Source organism: Prunus persica, chromosome G3 (assembly GCF_000346465.2).
Source record: "Prunus persica cultivar Lovell chromosome G3, Prunus_persica_NCBIv2, whole genome shotgun sequence".
In the NCBI taxonomy this organism is placed as follows: domain Eukaryota; kingdom Viridiplantae; phylum Streptophyta; class Magnoliopsida; order Rosales; family Rosaceae; genus Prunus; species Prunus persica.
In genome coordinates this window covers 12,975,776-12,984,048 of record NC_034011.1, presented here as the reverse complement: position 1 = coordinate 12,984,048, position 8,273 = coordinate 12,975,776, and the positions used below count along the sequence as shown (strand labels likewise).

At 37.4% G+C, this 8,273-nt stretch overlaps 1 long non-coding RNA gene across 6 annotated transcripts; it reads left to right on the top strand.

Moving 5' to 3' along the window:
• On the top strand, positions 751 to 3,552 carry LOC109947803. Of its 6 annotated transcripts, none has more exons than XR_002270575.1 (5): positions 751 to 1,319; positions 1,967 to 2,012; positions 2,150 to 2,266; positions 2,593 to 2,989; positions 3,082 to 3,552. It is a non-coding gene; the product is annotated as an uncharacterized LOC109947803 (long non-coding RNA). The 6 variants fall into 6 exon arrangements; XR_002270572.1 differs by having other exon boundaries at positions 2,150 to 2,767; positions 2,929 to 2,989; XR_002270570.1 differs by having other exon boundaries at positions 2,150 to 2,989.

Below are 8,273 nucleotides of genomic sequence, written 5' to 3'. Positions count from 1 at the left end.
AGAAAGTTGAGAAGGGGCATGGGACCCCTTTGGTCCCTATGTGGCTCTGCCATTGTATGAGAGTTCGAACTTAAGACTATTAATGTGCAAGTCAAACTCTTTTTCAATATAGGCTAGACCGCATCGACACTACTTGCATGTTTTAAATTAGTGTTTTGTAGTGTGATCTGCAATAGATTCTCCTTACATGTTTTATGTTAATAACCAATATATATATATATATATACTGAGAGCTTCCATTGAGGGATCCCTCAAATTAGCTTATTTGAGGGATACCATTGTAGGGCCCACTCTGTATTGTATTTCACTAATCCAAACAATCTCTTTTGTAGATACTCATTCAAAGATCATCTCCACAAAAAATTACTTGAATCCGATATCATTTGACCACTCAATTAAATTATTGAAATTTTAGTATTTTCTTGAAGCACTGTGTTCATTGATTTTGTAGGACACAATTGGATATCAAAACAGTTTTTAATTTGTCTAATTTTTTTCAAGGATGATCTACGAATATATACTTAAAAAATAGATAGTTTCGATCGTTGAAAAAAAATTCGTAAGGATCCCTCAATAGAAGGAGACTGATATATATATATATATATTAATAACCACTTTATTAGCGAGTAAAGATGATAACTCACTACTACAAAATAGTTAAACCACAACACAAAATAGACGATGATGCATTTTAAAACCGTCGTTATATTTTAAAAGACGACGTTTTTAAAACCGTCATGATATATCATCTTATGCACTACTAGAGTTAGATTGATTTTTAAAAGGCAGACGCTTAACAAGCGCCATCTTTTAAAACACGCTGAACAAAAAAAGGCCACTTCATTTTTAAAAGATGACGTCTTTTAAAACACGCTAAAAAAAGGCTGCTTAAATAAATCCGCGCTCGACAAATTTTCATATTTTCCCCGTCTCTGAAAACCTTCTCTCCCTCCTTGAAACCCTCCTCAGCTCTCTGAAATACCCTCATGAAACTATCTACAAAATCATCAGAAAATCGATATCAATGAAGGAGTTGAGAGATTGAGGTCTTCGCAGATCCACAAGATAGAGAGGGAGGTTCTGTATTTGAGAATCAAAGCTGGTTGGATGGTGAAGATCTCGATCTCCACGCTCTTTAACGATGATCTCCAACCCAGGCGTTCAACTCTCTCATCAACCTCAGCGGCTTGGTCCGGTTAGCTCTCCAATTTTGTTGTCGCCCTTGGCCCTCGCACTCCTCTGAAGGTCCAAGCCCTATAATTGTCCTAATCTCCTGATAATTGTGAAGATCGAAACCCTAGCCTCCTACCTTTCGAAAGGTTTGATTTGAAAGTCACCTAATCTCTCAATACCCTTATATATCTTGCTAATGAATTTGAGATAGTCTCTTTGCGTTTCTGGTATGTTCTTTGTCTCCCTGATTTCAGATTTTCTGTCTCTCTTGATTTGTCTGGTTTGTTTACATATTTTTTTATTTCTGGTGTCTTTTTAGATTTTTTGATTTGGTTCTCAGGAGACGAGGAGGAAGCTTGGGATTAATAGTTACTGAGATTGGTAGACATTAACAACTTTATGAAACAATTAAGCATACAAGATCGGTTTGCAAAGCTGGATTGACTGGCTTTTTCAAGTTTTTCTCAATTTTTTCTTCTTGGTCTTTATTGGTTTTATAAATAATAAATGTCTGTTGAACAGACTTAGAAAATGGAGAGATTATCTGTTGAAATTAATTGCGCTTTGCTTTTATTTAGTTTTTTCCACCACCATTATGAATAGACTCAAAAATGGAGAGATTGATAAGGGAATTAGGAGAACAAGTGCTGGAGTGACAATTTTGTCAAAATATTGCAAAATGTTTTAAGTGAGTTTCATTTCATGGTTAGAATTTCATATTGTACTGATTCTTCTTCCGGGGAAATTTGTGTCCCTACTCTAAGTCTTGCTTTGGCTTCTTATGCTTATGCAGTCACTCCGCCGGTCGTGCTGGGAAACCGATTGTGAAATGGACTGAGGTTGCACATTTCATTCATGCTCTCTCTTCCTTTACTTTTATTGCAGTATAATACCATGATATTCTTGTTACTATTGTTACTATATGGTGTCCTTGATTAATCATTTTTAGAGCCCTACTCTGTTGCAATTGTCTTAGGTGCAAAGTTGGTTGCAGAATAGAGCGCAAGAGTTGCCAAACATATCCAAAATATCTCTGAGCAATAGTGAATTCACCCTTCGAATGAGGCACTCAGAAGTTCTGAAGTACCTAAAGGTGCTTCTCATAACCTCTTGTTGCTTTTATGTCTAGGCTATAGTAATATGCAAGCTTGTAAGGCTTTTTGCAAACTGGTTAAATATGATTATTGTATGGTGAGCTCATTTATTATAGATAAAATAGAAAAATAGTGAACCACAAGCAGACCGAGCTAGTTGAAGTTTTGAATTGTATTATATACACTAGTTTATAAATTTGTCATTCTATACCCGCCAGCCACTGAATGTCATATCTATTAAGTTATTTCAGGTAAACTGTTTCTGTTTCACATAATATCATTCACATATCATTTTATTATTTTACTATTGTGCATTTGAAAGTAGAAGAAAATACCGGAAACATATCAGAGTTGGAATTTGAGGCAAGGTGATCAAAAAATGGGGCATGGTTAGTACACAAACAAAGGTGACTTTGTCATTGGATTTCTTGGTGGTCCTTTTATGTTTAGGGTGACTTTGTCAAAATTTGAAGGTTGGAGACCTTGTCCTCTGCTTCCAGGTAATTCCCAAAGTTGTAGGTTGTTGTGGTATACTATAACCAACATCAATTTCAAGTTGATAGTGTTCACGTTTTGGTGGTTTGAGTTTATATTTGTGTTGTATTTGAAACATTTATTCCTTCTTATTTTTGCCCTTTTATGCTCATATTTTTTATTTCAGTTCTCTACATGGAGCACTTGGTGTTATCTTGTCAGCTACGGATACTGTTTGCACCCTTCAGGTATGTATATTTTCCTCATGGCCATGTTTATTGAAACATAAAATCAGTGAATAGCTAAAATAGTATTATTAAGTTTGTATCTGATGTGGCAGGTGCTTAAACAAACTGTTCTATAAACCACTCTGTCTCAAGCTTCATTTGTAAAGATTGATGTTAATTTTACAAGCCAAGAAGACACACGCTGTTGCTGATACTGCCACAGGAGAGGGGAATACAACATGAAAAATGTGCGAGAAGACAGAGCTAACTCACTTACTCAGGAACAAATTGATGTTAATATCGAATTGGTAGAATTTGTGAGCAATCACATGTAGCTTCATTATTTAGGTTAATGTTATCGATGTGATAGGAAGTAGGGGTGGCATTTTAAACCGAAAAACCGAAAAATCGCAAAAACCAACCGATATTTTACCGCAATAAAACCGCAATCGTGGTAAACCGAACCGCAATCGCGGTATTAAGAACCGAACCGCATTTACGGTTGCGGTTGCGGTATTTGATTTTCAAAATTTGCGGTTACCGCAAACCGCAAAGTATAGCCGCATGGCTATACTCTATGAATAATTAAGTAAAATTGTAAACCTTTCTCTTCTCTTGAATTGGTGGAAAGGGAACCAAACAAGATATCCTATTCTTTCACAAGTTGCCAAGGATATCTTTGCAATTCCAAGTTCTACGGTTGCTAGTGAAAATGCTTTTAGCCTAGGCAAGAGGATTGTGGATCATTTTAGAAGCTCTTTGCATCCTAAAATGGTAGAGGCATTAGCGTGTACTAGTGATTGGCTTAGAGCGGACGAATTTTCCTTTTACAAGGAACCAACAGATGATGAGGTTGAATTCTACAAGGAAATGGAAGATATGACAACTTGTAAGTAATTAGTTTATTTATGCTAATGTTATTTATGCTTCTTCTTATAATAAAATGTACTAAACTATGTTGTTTTATTTGTAGATAGCATTGGTGCTCAAACAATACAAAGGGGTTCTTCAAATCCACTCACCACCAACACTTGAGTTTGTAACATTGGTGTATTGCATTTTTCCTTTTAGTTTGTAACTTTAATTAACTGTGAATTGGATTTTTCTTTTTGGTTGTAACTTTAATTCATTTTGCTTTTGGTTTGTAAATTTAAAGGATTTGGAATTGGAATGCTTGAGAAGTTTAACTTTAATTGGAATGTTTGGAATTGTAACTTTAATTTTCTTAGGTTGTGAATGCTTGAGAATTGGAATCGATTGTGAATTTATATATGCTTGAGAAATTGAGGTTGTGTATTTATTTATTTAGGTTGTAAATTTATATTTTTGTGAATGCTTGAGAATTTGCGGTTTTAAACCGCAAATTCGCGGTAACCGACCGCATTTTTGCGGTTTACCGCAATGCGGTAAACCGCAAAACTCGGTCGGTTTGCGGTTTCAAAAATCGCCAAACCGCAAATAGTCGGTCGGTTTGCGGTTTGAGTAAAAATTCGCGGTTACCGAACCGCAACCACCCCTAATAGGAAGTATGTATGTGGTAGGAATAAAGATTGGTTAACTATGTAATAACTATTGAAACTTCAAGTTTTATGAAAGAAACAATTTTTGAGTGTATATATTCATTAATAAAGCATTATGGTTAGTTTTCTAGTCAAAATAGTTGTATAGAATCATAGGAAACTAAAAACTAAAATATAACGACCTAGGAATTTATTAGATGACTAAACTAAAATGTAATCAACGATGGTTTTATTGTAAAAACCATCGTCTTTACATATAATCACGATGATTTTTAACCAAAAAGGGTCTTCTTTACATTCCTTTTTTAAACAAAAAAACCGTGATCTTTCTATACAATCAAAGACGATTTTAAATAAAAATCGTCGTATTTTGTATACAATTAATAACGGTTTTAACAAAAAGGTCGTCCTTACCCCTAAACAACAATGATTTTTTGTCACAAAACGTCGTCTATATAACAAAACAACGACAGTTCTTTAAAACGACCGTCGTCTATATAACAACACGACGACGGTTATTTAAAAAGGGCTTTTTATCACAAATGGTCCTACACGTTTACGAAATTATCACGAATGGTCCTTGAGGTTTTTTTGTGACACTAATAATCATTAACGTTTGGACTTTTTATCACAAATGGTCCATACCGTCATAAATTCTGTTAAGTGTCTGAGGCGGAAGATAAGTGGAACCCACATGTCCAATCACATCGTGACATGTGGATTAATAAATAAATATATATATATTTTAATGAAAATTCATTAAAAAACCTTTTAGCCTCTCTCTCTCTTTTCCTCTGCCCTCTCTCCTCCCTGTGCTTTCCCTCTCCCTCTGTTTTTTTGTTGCCTCTACAACCCAACCACCACATGCCCACCCGCTTCACTCAAGCTATTAGGTTTTGGTCTACAACATTCTTATGTTGTGTATCCACCTGAAGCATTGAGACCTCCGTCACCGGAGGAAATGAGAGAGATGGCGCGAGAACTAGCTAGGAAAAAAATGCCCGTCAATGCTTTGTTTGGGGTTCTTTTCTTTTGTCACTTGTAAGTGCCTGCTATAGAGAAAACAAAAAAATGCTGTGTTTTGCATTTAGATTTTAGTCGAAATAATGGTGAGGCCAAGTGGGTTTTATTTCAAGTTCAAGTGTGGCCTTGTAATGTTCCACAATCCTACTTAAATTTTCAAATCCACTTTGCCCATTTCATGCTGTGTGTGGAGGACGAAGGAGCTTTTGTGACTCAGGATGTAAATTATATGTTGTGATAAACCATGGATGGATTTGAAAGTGACCAAACATCTACAATATTCCTCATGTACTGTTGAACTTTCATTTTCGTGTTCTTTGTGGAGTTGGAATCTACTTGAAAGTGAGTTCTTTTTGGTTTGCTTTTCTGGGTTGTGCTTGAGTGAAGCTGGAAGGTTGAATATCTGGAAGGTTTAATAAAAAACAGAGGAGAAGAGCAAAAACAAAGGGAGATGGTAGGGGAGTTGGGCATGGGTTGCGGGTTGCGAGAAGAGACGGAGAACAACTGTATATCTTATATTTTTTCTTGCAGGTGGTAGAGGGGAAAAAAATAGAGGGAGAAGAGATGGAGAGCAAAGGGTGGAGAGCAGGGGCAGAGGAGGAGAGAGACGGAGCAAGGAAGGAGATGAAAAGTTGCAGAAAAATAAATGGAATTTTCATTAAAAATTTATTTAATTATTTTTTCTCCACATGTCACATTGTGATTGGACATGTGGGCTCCACTTATCTTCCACATCACACTTAACAGAATTTATAACGGCAAGGACCATTTGTGATAAAAAGCCCAAACGTTAAGGACTATTAGTGTCACAAAAAAACCTCAAGGACCATTCATGATAATTTCGTAAACATGAAGGACCATTTGTGATAAAAAGCCTTTTAAAAAAAACGTCGTCTTTACATCTAATAGACGATAGTTCTTTCAAAAAAACGGTCGTCTTTACATCTAATAGACGACATTTCTTTCAAAAAACCATCGTCTTTACATATAATAGACGACGGTTTTGAGTAAAAGCATCGTCTTTACAAATAATAGATGACGGAAATTTACCATCGTGGTTTTATGCATCAAAAGATGTCGGTCGATTTCACGACGGTTAAAAAACTGGATACACGACGGTGGATTACCGTCATCTATTGCGATTTTTGTAATAGTGACTTTTACATGATTCATGTTGTGTGGATTAGTTTTTGTTTTATAATTCCGTTCCTCTCCTGACCCCAGCAATATTTGCCAGTTTTCAATAATTGTCTTGCTTGCACAAACCACATTTTACTGTGAATCTTTGATATTTATTTGCTGTAAGAGTTTACATAACAGTAATTGCATACGGTAGAAGAAAAAAAAACGTGGGTATCCCACTTTCCAATTATATCGCTCCCTCTCTCCTTTACGGCATTAAGCTCCTCTAGCTCCCCTCCACTCCACACAATTATATAAAGAGACGTGCATCAATCCTAATTCTCACCAAATCTTGAGCCAATAGCAAGGCATGGGTAGTGAAGTGAGAGCAAGTCATAGGCTACTCCAAGCACAAGCCCACATTTGGAACCACATTTTCAGCTTCATAAATTCTATGTCCCTCAAATATGCAGTTCAATTAGGTATCCCAGATGTCATCCAAAAACATGGGTGTGGAAGCAAAATAACTAGGCCAATCAATTTGGGAAATTATTTGACCTAATTGGGAGTTACCTAAATTAATTGGGAGGTTATCTGATTTAAATGGGGTGTATTTGATTCTTGCCTAAATTAGGGATTTGATTTAAATCAAATCCATAAATACACCAATCTCGCCAAATTAGGGAAGAATAATTCCTTTCCATCTACGGAATTATTCTTATGAAACCCTAGCCTCCGAGGCCCCCTTTAAATACTTGGCTACGCACAAGGGTTGAGGTACGTTTAAATTCCTACTGAAACTCTGCAGAAATTATCCCTCACAAACCCTAGCCGCCATACTCTTTCTCTCTCTCATACAAGGCTCCTACCACCACACACAGCTCAGGCCACTCGGTTTTCCTACAAACACCCAACCTAACTTAGGCATCAGAGAGCCTTTGACCAACACCCCTTGGGTGTTGTTACAGGGAGAAAGAGAAGCGAATAAGACAAAGGAATCTTAGGCGAATATTCTTGTGGGACGAAAATCGCTCCCATAAATTGGTGCTTTCGTTGAGAGCACAAAATAATACTCAAAGTGTGCTCCAAATCCATTTTTCATACTTTGTTTCAAACAACCATGGTTGATACAAGACATACGAAGAGTAACACACCACGGCGGGCCCATCTCATGGTTTCGTGGTGGAAACCTCAATGCAACCACACGGAATCGTGGCTGCCAACACCTTGCAGCCATCTCCTAGTGCTTTGCAGCTGCCTTCAGCTGCTGGAATTGCAGAACAACTGCCACATGACCTTGTGATCTCCACAGCCTTGCAATCGCAAGCACTGATTCCTGAAGCTGCTCTGCCACGCCATCCTGCCGGAGCTGCTCTGCCACGCTATGTGCTGTCGGAGCACAGCAGCAGCCACACCACTCAGCTGCCGGAATTGCTGCATAGCCCCACGACTACCAATGCGCTCAAGAGGCTAGGCCCACAGTCCAATGTCCACACTTGCTTTGGCCCACAAGGAGCTCGAGTTCGTGAGCAGTCGCATGACGAGCGCAACGATTGGCACCCACCAGCCTTGTTGTAGTCGAATGTGGGGGAGCGCCTGGCACGTGTCATTTCCCGTTATAAGACTTTTTTTTTATTGTA